Source organism: Chiloscyllium plagiosum, chromosome 36 (genome assembly GCF_004010195.1).
Source record: "Chiloscyllium plagiosum isolate BGI_BamShark_2017 chromosome 36, ASM401019v2, whole genome shotgun sequence".
Lineage (NCBI taxonomy): Eukaryota > Metazoa > Chordata > Chondrichthyes > Orectolobiformes > Hemiscylliidae > Chiloscyllium > Chiloscyllium plagiosum.
This window is the reverse complement of record NC_057745.1, coordinates 1,198,640-1,215,534: the sequence shown is the minus strand read 5'-3', so window position 1 is coordinate 1,215,534 and position 16,895 is coordinate 1,198,640.

The window sequence follows — 16,895 nt, the reverse complement described above, 5'->3', positions numbered from 1 at the left end:
TCCTCAGTGTAATTTTCTCCAGATGAGTGGGATGCATTCTACTGCTGAATGAGGATGTCCCGACTTACCATATCAAAACTGTGAGATCTGCTACAGCATGACTAGCGATCAGAAGTGCTGAGTGGCCATCCTATCCTTATGGCTGTTAAAATGACAGCAGCACTTAATTTTTATGTGACTAGCTTTTCCACACATCCACTGCAGACCTGTGTGGGATCTCTCAACTCCCTAAATCCACAAATGTATCAAGGTTATTGACCATGCAGTTTGTGCCAAACCACTCTGCTTCATCTCATTTCTCCGTAATAAGTTCAGTGCTATAGCCCAGGCAATAGGATTTGTGACATAGCTGGCTTCCCCAAGTAAAGCTCTATCAACTGGACATTGAGAGCGCCATATCATAATGCAACTGATTTTATTAACAGGAAAGTGTTCCAATCAATTAACGTCCAATGCATCTATGATCATCACTACCACCTCTTAGAAGTCTGGAATGGCTATCCTGGAAGTTGACTGATACTTTTATTCTTGATAGCTCTCAGATCCTCACTTAATTTCAGGGTCAGATCCATTACATGGATGGCTGCTGAGATACAAGGACCACCATTTCTGTACATGGCTGGTGATTCTGTTTCATGACAACCTCACTGAGGCCGACTGTAGATGCAATGTTACTTATTCTTCCACCAGCATTATCATGGAGCAGACAAGACGGAGCTCCTGAAACTAAATCCCAATACTTGCCTCTTATCTGCTGCATTATCCTAACATTCTGTGCTCTACATAACTGCAGCAAGTAAAGAGGGCATGCAATATAGACATTGAAGAGGTCAGAGGGGGGCAGCAGTTTTACAAAAAGGAAGACAACATTGAGCAGGAGGGATCATGATAAAGCGGCGCAGCAGCAGATGCACAAAGGCATACAGGACTTAATTGACACTCACTTCCAAAGCATCTAGTTGGGTGAAGACAATTTATTGACTGTCACTTTGTTGTTCCTCCAAAGCAAGCTGCTCCGGTTTCAAAGCATAGCATTCCTTCAGACAGGGTTCGAACATGGAATGGTGTTAGGTAAAGATGATTTCTGTTACTTAATTCTTGTACTGTAACACAAATGTCATCGATTAGGCAGGAAATTATTTAATGTGCCAGTATATTTCTGTATGTGATTGTCTATTTACAATCTGTGCTACGTATCTGACCTCAGAAGGTTTTCTTTTCCCTTGCCCTCCCATTACACTGAGGTGCAGTTCTAGGGTCTGCAGCAGGGATGGAGCATGCGTATCCTAATGTGTAGCCACTTGACCTTGACCGTGCCTGAATGAGTGCAATGCCAATAATAAGAAGCTTGACACACCCAAGACAAAGTAGCCCACTTGATTAGCACAATATCCACAAACATTCACTCCTCCTGCCACTGACACTCAGTAGCAGCAGTGTGTACCACCTAGAAAATGCACTGCAAGTTTCCCTCCAAGCCATTCACCATGTTGACTTGCAAATATATCGCAGTTCCTTCAGAGTTATTGGGTTAAAGTCCTGAAACTTCCTCTTTAATGCCACTGTGGGTCTACCTTCAACACATGGACTGCTGCAGTTCAAGTAAATACTTAAAGGTAACTGGGGTTGGGCAATAAATGCTGCCCTAGATAACTACACCCACATCCCATGAATGAATTTTAAAAGTTTTTCATGGAAGGAAACCCTCCACAATGCCTTAAAATTGTTATTTAGCCAAATTTTGAGAAAGTTCATTGTCACGACTACATAGAATTTACAGCACAATAACAGGCCATTTGGCCCAACATGTCCACCTGGTGTTTCTGCTGCATATGAGCCTCTTCCACACAATTCGTCTCATACTGGCAGCATGTCCTTCTATTCCTTTCTAACTCGTGTATTTATCCAGGTTTCCTTTAAGTGTATCTATACTATTCACCTGCGTCACCCTCAGTTGGAATAAGTTTCACATTCCAATCATTATATTAGATTAGTTTGGATTCCCTACAGTATGGAAACAGGCCCTTCGGCCCAACAAGTCCACACCGACCCTTTGAAGAGTAACCCTCTCAGACCCATTCCCCATATTTACCCCTGACAAATGCATCCAACACGCTGAGCAATTTAGCATGGCCAATTCTCCTAACCTGCACATCTTTGGATTGTGGGAGGAAACCTGAGCACCCGGAGGAAACCCACGCAGACACGGGGAGAATGTGCAAATTCCGCACAGTCACCCGAGGCTGGAATCGAACCCGGGTCCCTGGCACTGTGAGGCAGCAGTGCTGCTGAGCCACCATGCCACAATCATGCTCTAAATAAAGAGATCTCTCCTGCATTTCTAATTGGATTTCTTTGTGACAAAGTGATATTTATAGCTCCTAGGCTTTGGAATCCTCACAAGTGGAATTGACTTCTCTACCTCGATGTGAGAGTGACCAGCCTTGACTAATTCTGGCATCCTAGTGAAACTGATGTTAAAGACAGTCAGGGGGAAGCCCTCCCTAGAATTAAGTCATACTAGCACAAAGGAAAATCACAGAATCATACAATCCCTACAGTGTGGAATCAGGCTAGTCGACCCAAAAATCCACACCAATTCTCCGAAGAGCATGTCACTCAGTCCCACCTCCCTCCCTATCCTTGTCCGTCACTGGCAGCAGCAAAGCAGCGGTGGAAGAATGTCACGAGGTGAGCCCAGTGGCGAGGGAAGCGACTCTGACGCTGGTTGATCTGGCCCAGGAGGTGACGAGGTGGTGGTAGAGGAGTATTGCTCCGGTGGCAAAGTCGGCGCCTGAGGATTAACAACTTTGATGTTGGTTGGGTCCAGTGTAGATGGTGGCAAAGTGGTGGTGGAGGGATGGCAGTGCAGACATCATTGACGGTGACGAGCTGGCTTAGGACTGACGGACTCTCTTCAAGCTATATCTTCCTTTTTCTCAAACAAATGGAAGCTTTTCACTTTATTGTATTATTATAAAATGCACATAACAATAAAATCAAAATGAAAAAAAATTAAGTCAATTAAATGTTGTTTGGAGCACATACTTTAGCATGGGTTGTTTGGGCCAGTTGACCTGTTTTTATGCTGTTCGTAATTCAGGAACAGACTGAATGACTTCCTGCTCCTATTTCTCCGTATCACAGTAAAAAGGAAAATAGCCCAAAGTCTGATTTCTTCCTAGAACTGTCCCTTCAGTTTAAAATAAGCTTTGTTTTACATAGTGAGCCATAACATGAATTTATCTGGTTTGAACTGTTGTAGCTTTAATCAAACTATTCTGACATGTTATGACACACCTTTGAAGGGTTGGAGACACTACCATTGGACCACCAGTACCTTCAAGTCAGAACTGAAATAAGTTTTTTTTGTTAAAAGAATCTTAATTCCCACCTCAAACTATAGACTGATTTGGTTAATGACTCGCCTGTTTGCTTCTCGATGCATTGTTTTGTAGGATATTAATCAGTTCCAGGAGAGGGCAGTGTTTCTCATTTTCTCTTTTCTAACCAAAGATACCGGCTGACAGACAATGGGAGAAATTCAACACTGTGAACTGTTTGACTGAGCAATTGCAGCACAGTTGCAAGCTGCAATTAAATATCTGTGACTCCAGTTCCAATCTAGTATAGCAGAGGTAGCCCAACAAGCCTCTCCTTGCCTTTCCAAGAGCTATTAGAGATGGGCAGTAAATTATTTGCATTGCCAGTGTTGCCCACATTCCAAAATTATTTTTTTAAAGAACCGCCACAGAATTTCATCAAAATGCTACTTTAAAAAATATACATCAGACAGAATTCAAAATAACCTCTTGATTTTATTGCACCAAATTGCTGAAATCTTGAGATTTGTGCATGAAATCCTGGTTGATACTCCCAATGTGGTGATGATGGAATGCTACACCATCGAAAGTGCCGTCTTGAATATGAGATGTCAAATCAAGGCTGCATCTGAAACACCCATTTAAAACTTCCATAGCACATTCATAGAACAGCAACACATGTCCTGTGGCCAATATTTATCCTTCAATCAATTTTAATTAAATAAAAATCTGGTCATTATCTCATCCCTGGTCGTATGTAAATTGGCTGCTGTGTATCCTACACTACGAAAGTGAAAATACTTCAAAGATACATAATTGGCTGTACAAGATTTTGGGACATTGTGAGGTCGTAAAAAGTATTGTAGAAATACAAGTCTCTTGTTTGCTTTCTTTTTTTCTTATCAAGATTTAAGAGGCATTTGGATGGGTATATGAATAGGAAGGGTTTGAAGGGATATGGGCCGGGTGCTGGCAGGTGGGACTAGATTGGGTTGGGATATCTGGTCGGCATGGACAGGTTGGACCGAAGGGTCTGTTTCCATGCTGTACATATCTATGACTCTAAAGGGAGGTCCAGTTTTCTTGGGCAATAGTACAACCAGATATTGGGCAGGACCACTCCGGACCGAGCAGTATGTATGTATACAGAGGTTATTAAAGGTGGCTGGAAAGGATGAGTTCATGAAGCAAATAGTATCCTCGGCTTTAGAAATACTGGCATTGAGTATAAGAGCAGGAAGGTTGTAGTGAACTTATTTAAGACACTTGGTAGACCTCAACTGGTATGTTGTGTACAGTTCTGGGTGACACTTTATGAAGGCACCCAGAACTTGCTCTTGGAAAGGCAAGGAGTGGCTTGCTGAGCTACACTAGATTGGAACTGGAGTCACAGATATTTCATTGTTGCTTGCAACTGTGCTGAACACATCAGAGGGGGTGCAAAATAGGTTTATTTTCCTTGTAGAGGAGAAGGCAGGTGGCAATTTGATTGAAGTTTTCAAAATTCTGAGAAGTCTAAATTGAATAAACAGGGTGGAACTGTTCCTGTACATAAATGCATCACGAACACGGGGAAACAGGTTTAAAACGATTTGCAAAAGAAGTAAATGTGATGAGAAAAGAAACTTTTCATACATGAAGTAGCAACTGCCTGGAAGTGTTGTGGAGGTATGTTGAATTAAGGCACAAAGGAGAGCATTGGATATTTATTTAAATAGATATAATGTGCATATTTTTAAACTTTGCTTAAGGAATGCAGGTCTCGCTGGCTGGGCCAGCATTTATTGCCCATCCCTAAATGCCTTTGCGAAGGTAGTGGTGAGCTGTCTTCTTGACCCACTGCAGTTCTTTTGGTGTAGACCCTCAATACTGATAGGGAGGGAGTTTTGGGAATTTGATCTGGTGAGACTGAAGGAATGGTTATATTTTTTTCCAAGTCAGGATGGTGAGTGTGTTGGAGGAGCACTTGCAGGTGGTGGCATTCCTAAATATTAGTTGTCCTTACCTTGACAGCAGTGGCTGTTGGATTGGAAAGTACTGGCTAAGGAGCCTTCATGAATTTCTGCAGTGCACCTTGTAGATCATACATGCTGCTGCTACTGAGCATCAATGCTGGACAGAGTGAATGTTTGTGAGTGTGGTGCCAATCAAGCAGGCTGCTTTGTCCTTGAGTGTTATTGGAATTATATTCATCCAGGCAAGTGAGGAAAGGGTGAGAGGATAGTACAAAGTCCTGATGCTCATTTGGAGAGCTATGCAGATGAGATGGGCTGAATGACCTACTTCTGCACTGTAAAATAATCTGTGATTTTATTATTCTATGATACTGATCTCAGATAGGCAGCAGGAAAATTGGCCTTGGTCACTGTCTTAATTAAGTCCTGATCTGTGCATCAAGTTTGAAGGATGCAGACGCAAGTGCATTTGCTTTAAAGCCAACCAGTTATTTTGAAATGCAATCTTATGACTCAGAATGAGAGCGCTCAATCTAACTTTCCTTAGTACAGGCTAATATCTATTGCTTTTCCAGAATAAGCTTCATTTTGTTTCAAACAGTGCTTTATTCTGATGGGTTCTATAGTAAACAATGAAATCTTCGGAATGATTGAAAGCTTACAATCTAGTAGAGTGGTGTCATGGAGTATCTTTAACAAAATATCTGAAGGTACTTTGCAGAAGTGTCATAAATTACAATGGGACACCGCAGTAAAAGGAGACATTGGATCAAATAACCAAACATTTTATTAAACAAGGTCAGATCCAAGGAATGTCTTAAATGGAGGAAATGAAAGAGGGATGGAGTAGTTATCGAGACATCATCCATAACATCATGCCACAAATCTTACGGTATGTTAGTTTAAGTCAACTGGTTGCTGTATTTTGCTTGTAATCAAGTTATCGAAACAGCAGCAAATATAAACCTGCCGTATTTCAGAAATGTGTAAAGACTTTCACATCAAGAGACGAAGACCACTGAAATAATCTAAGGTTCCTTCCCACAAAATGTGATGTCCAGTACAAATATGTATTTCTCAATGTGCTTTTTTATGCCTCTAGAAACTTCTTCAGCCAGAGAGTGGTGAGTCTATGGAATTCACTGCCACAGGAGGCTGTGGAGGCCAGGTCATTGAGTATATTTAAGATGGAGATAGATAAGTTCTTGATTGTAAAGGGGATCAAAGATTATGGGGAGAAAGCAGGAGAATGGGAAAGAAAGCAGGAGAATGGGGTTATCAGCCATGATTGAATGGCAGAGCAGACTCAATGGGCTGAATGGCCTAATTTTGGCTCGTTTGTCTTATAGTCTGTTTGAGGTACATTTGAGGGTCTAATGTCTGAATATCAAAAAAAATTTGTCATGCTAAATCTTAACAAATCTCCAGAGAGCCCTTAGCTATTGAAGTCTTGTGCACAATTCTGGATGCCACGTTTTAGAAGGGATTCCAAGGCCCTGGAGAGGATGCAGACAGAATCCATCAGGATATCAGAGATGAAGGAATTCAGTTATCTCTTTTAATTAACCCTCAAAACTCCTCAACATACCACTGCACCCCTCTCTTTCATTTCCTCCATTTAAGACAATCCTTTGATCCAACCTTGTTTGACAAACGTTTGGTTATCTGATACAATATCTCTTTATGCCACTTGGTGTCATGGTTTGATTTATTACACAACTGCAAAGTATCTTGAGATATTTTGTTAAAAATACAATAAGATTATAAGTTACAAACATATGAATTAAGAGCAGAAATGGGCCATTTGTGCCCTTCAGTGTGTTCTACCATTCAATAAGATCATGTCTTATTTGATTGTTGCCTCAAATCCAGATTCCCACCCGAACCTGATAACATTTCACTCACTTGTGAGGCAAGAGGCTTCCTAACTTTGCTTTAAAAATACCAAATGACTGTGCCTCCCACCAGCTGGGGAAGAGTTCCAAAAGTTCAAGGCCCTCTGAGAAAGAACTAGTTACAACAGGAGAGATGTAAGAGGTATTCAAAATTATGAGGAGTTTGACAGAGTAATTAGGGGAATACTATTTGCTCTGGAAAGTAACTTGGTAACCACGGGTCATATGATGTTTGGATGCAAATATGGTTGCAATGATTGTAAAGGATTTGAAGGGAAATTAAGAGAAATTTCTTCTCACAAAAGTTGTTATGACTTGGAATGTCATATCTGTAAAGTTAGTGGAATCAGATTCCACATGAACGTTTAAGGGACATTTGGATATGTTAAAGAGGATTAACTCAGAGCATATAGAGAAATCTTTATGGAAATGGATCTAAATTGAATGGGGCTCACAAGGAGTGAAGGCTGAATTACCAACTTCAGTAAAACACCCAGATGTTATGGTGAAGTTGCAAGTTTGAAGCTAAGAGTAATTACAACAAATAAAAATGCTCATAGTATAATAAGATGGAATTAGAGCAACAAGAAGTTACTATTTTTAATAAATCTTATGGTATGTTGAGTTAATGTAGTTATAACAAAATTATTTGGACTGGGTGGGAAAGGCAAGCTTGGGCCTATACTTCCCTCATACTATGTCCGTCAGACTCCACCATGTCAAAGGGCCCGACTTCCTCCAGATCTCTCTCACCGTCTTCTACCTTAAAACTCTTCAGACTGCCAGTCCTGCAGTGTCTAGTAACTTCTGACTGTCCGTTCTTCTTCTTAGTCTCACTGGTGTTAGTTTCTGACTCCTCCTCAGTCATTTTACTTGTTAACCTGATACTCTGATTCTTGACCTCCAGCCACAGTACCTTTCCAAGTGGCATTAAGAAATCTCCCTGCCAGGATATTTGTGCCCCTCCAGTTTAGATGTAACCCATCCTTCTTGTTCAGGTCTCCCCTGCCCCAGAAGCCATCCCAATGGTCCACATAACTGAAGTCCTCCCTCCTCCACTGGCCCTTTAGCCAATATTTAACTGTACTATCTTCCTATTCCTAGCCTCACTGGCACATAGCACAGGAAGTATTCCCAACATTACAATCCTAGAGATCCTGCTTTTCAACTTACGACCTAACTCCCTTTGCAGGACCTTATCTCTCTTTTTGCTTATGTCATTAGTATCAACATGGACCACAACCTCTGGCTGTTCACCCTGCCCATTTAAAATATCCTGTGCCCAATCAGAGATATCCTTGACCTGAAATCCAGGTAGGCAAGGCACCATCCTGGACTCTCACGGCCACAGAAATGCCTGTCAGTGCCCCTGACTTGAAAGTCCCCTATTACTGCTGCTTGCCCACACTTTGACCCTCCCTGCTGTATGACAGTGCCAGTTGTGATGCCACTGATGTGGTTACTGCTGTTGCTTTCTCCTGAGAGATCATCCCCCACAACAGTATCCAAAACAGTATATTTGTTTGAGAGGGGAATGTCCACTGGGGACACCTCCATCGCCTACACATGCTTCATTTTCCTGGTGGTCACCAACTATTTCTATCTGTGTATCCCGTATTAGTGGTAACTTTACATTTTTGAAAGAATCAAAATCAGGGTCATCAATACAAGCCAGCTATTAGTAAAGCCAATAAGGGAACCAAGGAGAAACTTTTTATTATTCATTCATGGGATGTGGGAGTTGCTGGCTGGCCATCATTTATTGCTTGACCCTAGTTGCCATTGAGAAGTTGGTAGTGAGCTGCTTTCTTGAACTGCTGGAGTCTACCTCCGGTAGGTAGACCCACAATGCTGTTAGGGAGGGATTTCCAGGATTTTGATCCGGCAATACTGAAGGAACAGTAATATATTTCCAAATCAGGACGGTGAGTGATTTGGAGAGAATCTTGCAGATAGTGGTATTCCCATGTATCTGCTGCCCTTGTCCTTGTAGATGGAAAGGGTCGTGTGTTTGGAAAGTGCTAAGGAGCTTTGACAAATTTCTGCAGTGCATCTTTCAGATAGCACATACTGCTGCTACTGAGCATTGGGTGGTGGAGGGAGTGGATGTTTGTGGATATGATGCTTTGTCTGGGACGATGTCAAGCTTCTTGAGTGTTTTGGAGCTGCACCCATCCAGGCAAGTGGGGAGTATTCCATCACACTTCTGACTTGTGCCTTGTAGGTGGTAGACATGTTTTGGGGAGTCGGGTCAGTAACTCGCCACAGTATTCCTAGCCTGTTGTAGTCAGTGTTTGTGTGGTGAATCCAGTTGTGTTTATGGTCAATGGTAACCCCCAGGATGTTTATAGTGGGGCATTCAGTGATGGTGACACCATTGAATGTCAAGAAGCAAAGGTTAGATTTTCTTTTATTGGAAATGGTCATTGTGTGGCACAAATATTACTTGCCACTTGTCAGGCCAAGTCTTGGTATTATTCACATCTTGTTGCATTTGAACATGGACTGCTTGAGTATTGGAGGAGTCACGAATGGTGCTGAACATTGTGCAATCATCAGCAAACATTCTCACTTCTGATCTTTTGATGTAGGGAAGTAGCAGTTGAAGATGTTTGAGCCTAGGACACTACCCGACAGAGGAACCCTACAGAGATGTCCTGCAGCCAAGATAACTTACCTCCAGCAACTATAATCATCTTCCTATGTAATAGACAAGACACCAACTAGCGGCGAGTTTGTCCCCTGATACTCACTGGTTCCAGCTCTGCTAGGGCACCTTGATGCCACACTCAGTCAAATGTAGCCTTGATGTCAAGTGCTGTCACTCTCGCTTCCCCTCTGGAATTCAGTTCTTTTCTCCATGTTTGAACCAAGACTGTAATGAGGTCAGGAGTTGAGTGGCCCTGGTGGAACCCAAACTGGGCGTCACTGAGCAGGTTATTACTGAGCAGATGCTACTCGATGGCACTGTTGATGACACCATCCATCACTTTACTGATGATCGAGAATAGACGGATGGGACAGTGATTGGCTGAATTGGATTTGTCCTGCTTTTTGTGTGGAAAATTGCCCACGTATGTCCTGTGCATTGTTGGGTAAATGTCAGTATTATAACTGTATTGGAATGGCTTAGCTAGAGGTGTGGCAAGTTCTGGAAGACAATTGCTTCCAGAATTCAGTACAATTGCTGAAGTGTTGTCAGGGCCCATAGCCTTTGCAGTATCCAGTGCCTCCAACTGTTTCCTAAGATCATATGGAGTGAATCAAATTGGCTGAAAACTGGTATTTGAAATGCTGGGACAGGAGGAGATTGAGATGGATCATTCACGTGAAACTTCTGGCTGAAGATTGCTGCAAATGCTTCAGCTTTCGCTTTTTCACTGATATGTTGGGCTATTGCATCATTGAGGATGAGGATAGCTGTGGAGCCTCCTCCCCCAGTGAATTGTTTAATTGTCCACCACCATTCATGACTGGTTATGGTAGGGCTGCAAAGCTTAGATGTGATCCATTGGGTGTAAGCTCGCTATGTTCTGTCTATCAATTGCTGTTTATGCTATTTGACATGCAAGTACTTCTGCTCGGTAGCTTCACCAGGTTTGACACCTCAGTTTTAGGTATGCCTGACACTGTTCCTGGCATGCCCTTCTGCACTCTCCATTGAACCATAAGCAAAAAAGAATAGAAAGATAAACTGACGTGCTGTGACATGGTAAATGGAACGGGAGGAGGCTTGTGAAGATTCTGAATATAGAAACGTTGAAAATACAACTAGGACTACACTATTCAGCCCTTTGAACTTACTCTACCATTTAATATGATCATGTCTAATCATCCAACACAGTGCCCTGTTTCCGCTTTCTTCTCACCCTCTGATCCCTTTAGATCTAACATCTACAACAATGCAAATTACCAGGGCTGAATGGCCTGCTTCTCTCTGATATGTTCTTCGGTCACCAGAAACTCAAGCTTGAGCATAGTGTATGGGAAATTTCTGGATAAAACATACAGTCTTTTGTTGAAAGTGTTGTTAAGTGCATATTTAGTTTCTTAAATGTTAATTGTTATTGTACAACTTGTCAATCTGTAATATCTAACATTTAATATTATGGACCCAAGTGTGCTGAGAAATACATTATTAGTAAAAACCTCCTTCCTCTATCAATGCCTACCTTGAGTAGTGTGACAGCATTGTTTCTGAAAGCTAAATAAAGACCTCCAGGCAACATAGAAGGTTCAGAACTGTGTGTTTTGTTTTACTTTGATTTTAATATTTTAGCCAAGAAACTGACAAGAAGACTCGAGGACATGTTGAGAAATTTATTTGGAACAAGCACACTTCATGAAAAATAGATGTTCAATATTTTATTCCTTTAACTGGAAGAAGAGAAGAGAGGCTATGCTCAGTGGTCTGCTATTTAGATGCTGCCTTCAGAAGATTTGAGTTGAATCCTGCATTTGACATATTGAAATAAATGAATGTCTAGACAAAGAATCATACAATAGATTAATTAACAAGTGTTTACAAAGCTCCCACTGAATGTTTCAGTTAACTTTCCCATTTTATCTTTTATTCAATTGCAGCAGATGAAAAGGCAAATAATTCTTCATCAGCAGGAATCCTTACTGGGAAAATCTAACTTTTTATGTGACATCCTGCAGAGTGACTGAAATAATTGCACAGAAGCTGGTATCCCATCATCAAGTCGCCCTTTATTTATATGTGCACAGTACATGGGTTCTGATCAGTCAGATCAAAGCCAGTCCCTAAACTGAGGAGACCTTCTGAATATTTCTGTCAGCCAGGGCTCCATGATTGGGCCAGGCTATCAGTCCCAATCATGGATCTCATAGTCAATTAGATCCAGCTGGCTCTGGTTCCAATCACTACAGTGACCCAGATTTCTGGAAAGGTGGGTAAAGACATTCTTGAGTGCAGGTAACACTAGAAACATCTCTTTGCATTGATTTTGTCCTCAAACCTAGAATTTAATCTGAGCTTCTAGCTACTTATCAAGGCATAAAATTAGAATATTTAGCACAGATACAGCTCATTCAACTGATCTACTCTAGCATTTATATTTGAATCTGGCCTCCTGCTTTCCCTTTACATCACACTCTATCAGCATTTCCTCTGTACATTACTCCTATGTTTTTGCCAATTTTCACTTAAATATATTGATACAGTTCACCTGAGCCACTCCCTGTGGTATGAGTTTCACATTCTCATCACTCTTTGGATAAAGATATTTCTCATGAATTCCCAAAGATCTTAGACAGCACCTTCCAAACCCATAACTACTAGAAGGTTAAGAGCACAGATACATGGGAACACCATTACCTGCAAGTTCCCCTCCAAACCACTCAACACCCTGACTTAGAAATATATCATCATTCCTTCAGGTGTCACGGGGTCAAAAACCTGAAGATCCCTTCCTAACAGCATTGTGGGTCTACCTACAACACATGGACAGCAACAGTTGAAGAAGGCTGCTCACCACCACCTTCTCAAGGACAACTAGGGAAGGGCATCAATGCTGGCCCAGCCAGTGATACTCACATCTCCAAATGAGTAAAATAAAAGAAATCCCTACTATATCTACTAATGACTACTGTACCTTTTACTTCATGTCCCTAGTTTGGTCTCCCTCACAAATGGAAGTATCTCTTCTGTGTCTACTCCATCAAAACCTTCCAAAATATTTCCACTAAGTCAGCTCCCCCACCTGCCTGTCCAATCATTCCTGATCACTATATCCTCTCAGTTATTTGAATTGTCTGCACCCAGAAACATTCTGTTCATTGAAATTGCATGGAAACCTCAGTCAAAAGGTTAGCATTCAGTGCACAAGACTTGCAAGTAGCCCTTTCTCCGCAAAATCGACTGCTTAATTCACAAGTTTTCTTACGAAAATAAAAGTGAAAAAATGCCTAGCAACAACTAGCACCATATTTGTGAGGTATTGTTTTCTTGATACAGCTGTCTCTGGCTGCTCATGCCTGCTTGTTTTGTCACCAAGTATGCAGGAAGGAATATATCTCGATAGTCATCAAATAACCTTGGGAGATGCAGGTATTAATAGATAGTTGGTGGCAGAAAATATTGAGTAAAGAGTCCACAGGGGACAGAATGAAGAACAAGACATAGTTAGTTGCTATCAATGGAAAATGCTTTCCACAATCTCATAGGCGGACTGCGGATATATTGTGCAACAGTTAAGTTCTAAAAGAAAGGCACTGGTGGAGGTTGGTGTGGTTATTTTTGTCATAAACTGCAGACAGATCACAAAGGATCAGGAAATATAGTTTACCATATTCAAGTGGCTGTCATTTGTGACGTTCCTTTCCATTACTACTGTTGTTGCTTTGGCTGCAATGATCACAATTTGATTTTTTTATACCATTTATTAGTTCACAAAAGATGCAAAAATGTTGTCAATCAACACTGATATAGACCTGTTATTTAAATATTCCTGTTTCTGCTAATCTTTGTCCCTCAATGTTAGGGTGGTGGGAAAGAAAGTTACATTGTTAGGCTAATGCATTTGTTTCTGCCCACATAACAGTCACCAGACTTCAAACGTAAATAACTTTATGCAGCATTTTTAGACATTGTGATATCAAAAGGCATTAAATAAATGTAAATACTATTGGTACCATATTGTGTTTATTTCTGTATTTCATTTCAGGCAACCAATGTCAGCTTCAAGCAGTCCCAGCTCATTTATATTTAATTCTTCCCCTTTAGTCTATTGCCTGTCTCTTACTCTCCCTACAGTGTCAGAAGTCACATGACACCAGGTTAAAGTCCAACAGGTTCATTTGAAATCACAAGCTTTTGGAGTGTTCCTCCTTCATTTAGATAAAGTGGAGGGAAGCACATAGTCAAAAATTTATAGGCAGAGAGATCATTGCAAGAAAATTCTAGGTAATTAAGAGTGTCAAAAGATAGTACAAATGGCAATTACAATGCGATTAGGTAAGATTTAGGATACACAGGAGGGGGAAGGAAACTGCAGGGAATAGGCACAATAGAAATGTGGAGCTTATTCAAAGATCAGCTACTGTGTGCCCTTGATAAATGTATACTGGTCGGGTAGGGAAGAAATATTTGAGTGTGGGAGCTGTGGTTTACTAAGGATGTTGAGTCTCTTGTCAAGAGGAAGAAGGCGGCTTATGTTAGGATGAGATGTGATGGCTCAGTTAGGGCACTTGAGATTTACAAGTTAGCCAAGAAAGACCTAAAGAGTGAGCTAAGAAGAGCCAGGAGGGGACATGAGAAGTCATTGGTGAATAGAATCAAGGAAAATCCTCAGGCTTTCTATAGCTATATCAGGAATAAAAGAATGACTAGAGTAGGATTAGGGCCAGTCAAGCAAATTAGTGGGAAATTGTGCGCAGAGTCAGAGGAGATGGAGAAGCACTTAAATGAATACTTTTCGTCAGTATTCACACTAGAAAAAGACAATGTGTCGAGGAGAATACTGAAATACAGGCTACTAGACGAGATGGGATTGAGGTGCATAAGGAGGAGGTGTTAGCAATTCTGGAAAGTGTAAAAATAGATAAGTCCCCTGGGATTTATCCTCGGATTCTCTGGGAAGCTAGGGAGGAGATTGCTGAGCCTTAGGCTTTGATCTTTATGACATTATTGTCTATAGGATTAGTGCCAGAAGACTGGATGATAGCAAATGTTGTTCCCTTGTTCAAGAAGGGGAGTAGAGACAACCCTGGAACTTATAGACCTGTGAGCCTTACTTTGATTATGGGTAAAGTGTTGGGATAGGATTTGCAATCATCTAGAGATGAATAAGTTGATTAGGGATAGTCAGCACAGTTTTTGTGAAGGGTAGGTCGTGCCTCACAAACCTTATTGAGTTCTTTGAGAAGGTGACCAAACAGGTGGATGAGGGAAGAGCGTTGATGTGGTGTATATGGAATTCAGTATTGCGTTTGATAAGGTTCCCCATGGTAGTTGCACAAAATACTGAGGCATGGGATTGAAGATGATTTAGTGGTTTGGATACTGAATTTTGGGTAAGCAAATCTTAGCAGGACTTATACACTTAATGGTAAGGTCCTGGCAAGTGCTGCTGAACAAAGAAACCTTGGAGTGCAGGTTCATAGCTCCTTGAAAGTGAAGTCACAGGTAAATAGGATAGTGAAGAAGGCATCTGGTATGCTTTCCTTTATTGATCAGAGTATTGAGTACAGGAGTTGGGAGGTCATGTTGCAGCTGTACAGGACATTGGTTAGGCCACTGTTGAAATATTGCGTGCAATTCTGGTGTCCTTCCTATCGGAAAGATGTTGTGAAACTTGAAAGGGTTCAGAAAAGATTTACAAGGATGTTGCCATGGTTGGAGGATTTGAGCTTTGGGAGAGGCTGAACAGGCTGGTGGTGTTTTCCCTGGAGCGTTGGAGGCTGAGGGGTGACCTTATAGAGGTTTACAAAATTATGAGGGGCATGGATAGGATAAATAGAAAAAGTTTTTTCCTTGGGATCAGGGAGTCCAGAACTAGAGGGCATAGGTTTAGGGTGAGAGGGGAAAGATATAAAAGAGACCTAAGGGGCAACTTTTTCACACAGAGGGTGGAACGTGTATGGAATGAGCTGCCAGAGGATGTGGTGGAGGCTGGTACAATTACAACATTTAAGAGGCATTTGGATGGGTGTATGAATAGGAAGGGTTTGGAGGGATATAGGCCGGTTGCGGGCAGGTGGGACTAGATTGGGTTGGGAGAGCTGGTCAGCGTGGACTGGTTGGACCGAAGGATCTGTTTCCATACTGTACATCTCTATGACTCTAAGACAGAGGGTATTGATTGATGGGAAGTATTCATCCTGGAGTTCAGTTACTAGTGGGGTACCGCAAGGATCTGTTTTGGGTCCACTGTTGTTTTTCATTTATATAAATGATCTGGATGAGGGCACAGAAGGATGGGTTAGTAAATTTGTGGGAGACACCAAGGTCGGTCGAGTTGTGAATAGTGACGAAGGATGTTATAGGTAACAGAGAGAAATGGTTAAGCTGCAGAGCTGGGGTGAGCGATGGCAAATGGAGTTTAATGTGGAAAAGATCCTTGAAAGTTGCCACCCAGGTTGATAGGGTACTTAAGAAGGTATACAGTGTGTTAGCTTTTATTGGTAGAGGGATTGAGTTTCGGAGCCATGAGATCATGCTGTAGCTGTACAAAACTCTGTGTGGCCACATTTGGAGTATTGCGTACATTTCTGGTCACCACATTATAGGAAGGATGTGAAAGTTTTGGAAAGGGTTCAGAGGAGATTTATTAGGATGTTGCCTGCTATGGAGGGAAGGTCTTACGAGGAATGGCTGAGGGATTGTTTTCGTTAGAGAGAAGGTTGAGACTTGTCTTAATTATAAGATAATTAAGTGGGCGGCATGGTGGCACAGTGGTTAGCACTGCTGCCTCACAGCGCCAGAGACCCGGGTTCAATTCCCGCCTCAGGCGACTGACTGTGTGGAGTTTGCACGTTCTCCCCATGTCTGCGTGGGTTTCCTCCGGGTGCTCCGGTTTCCTCCCACAGTCCAAAGATGTGCAGGTCAGGTGAATTGGCCATGCTAAATTGCCTGTAGTGTTAGGTAAGGGGTAAATGTAGGGGTATGGGTGGGTTTCGCTTCGGCGGGTCGGTGTGGACTTGTTGGGCCGAAGGGCCTGTTTCCACACTGTAATCTAATCTAATCTAATCTAATCTAA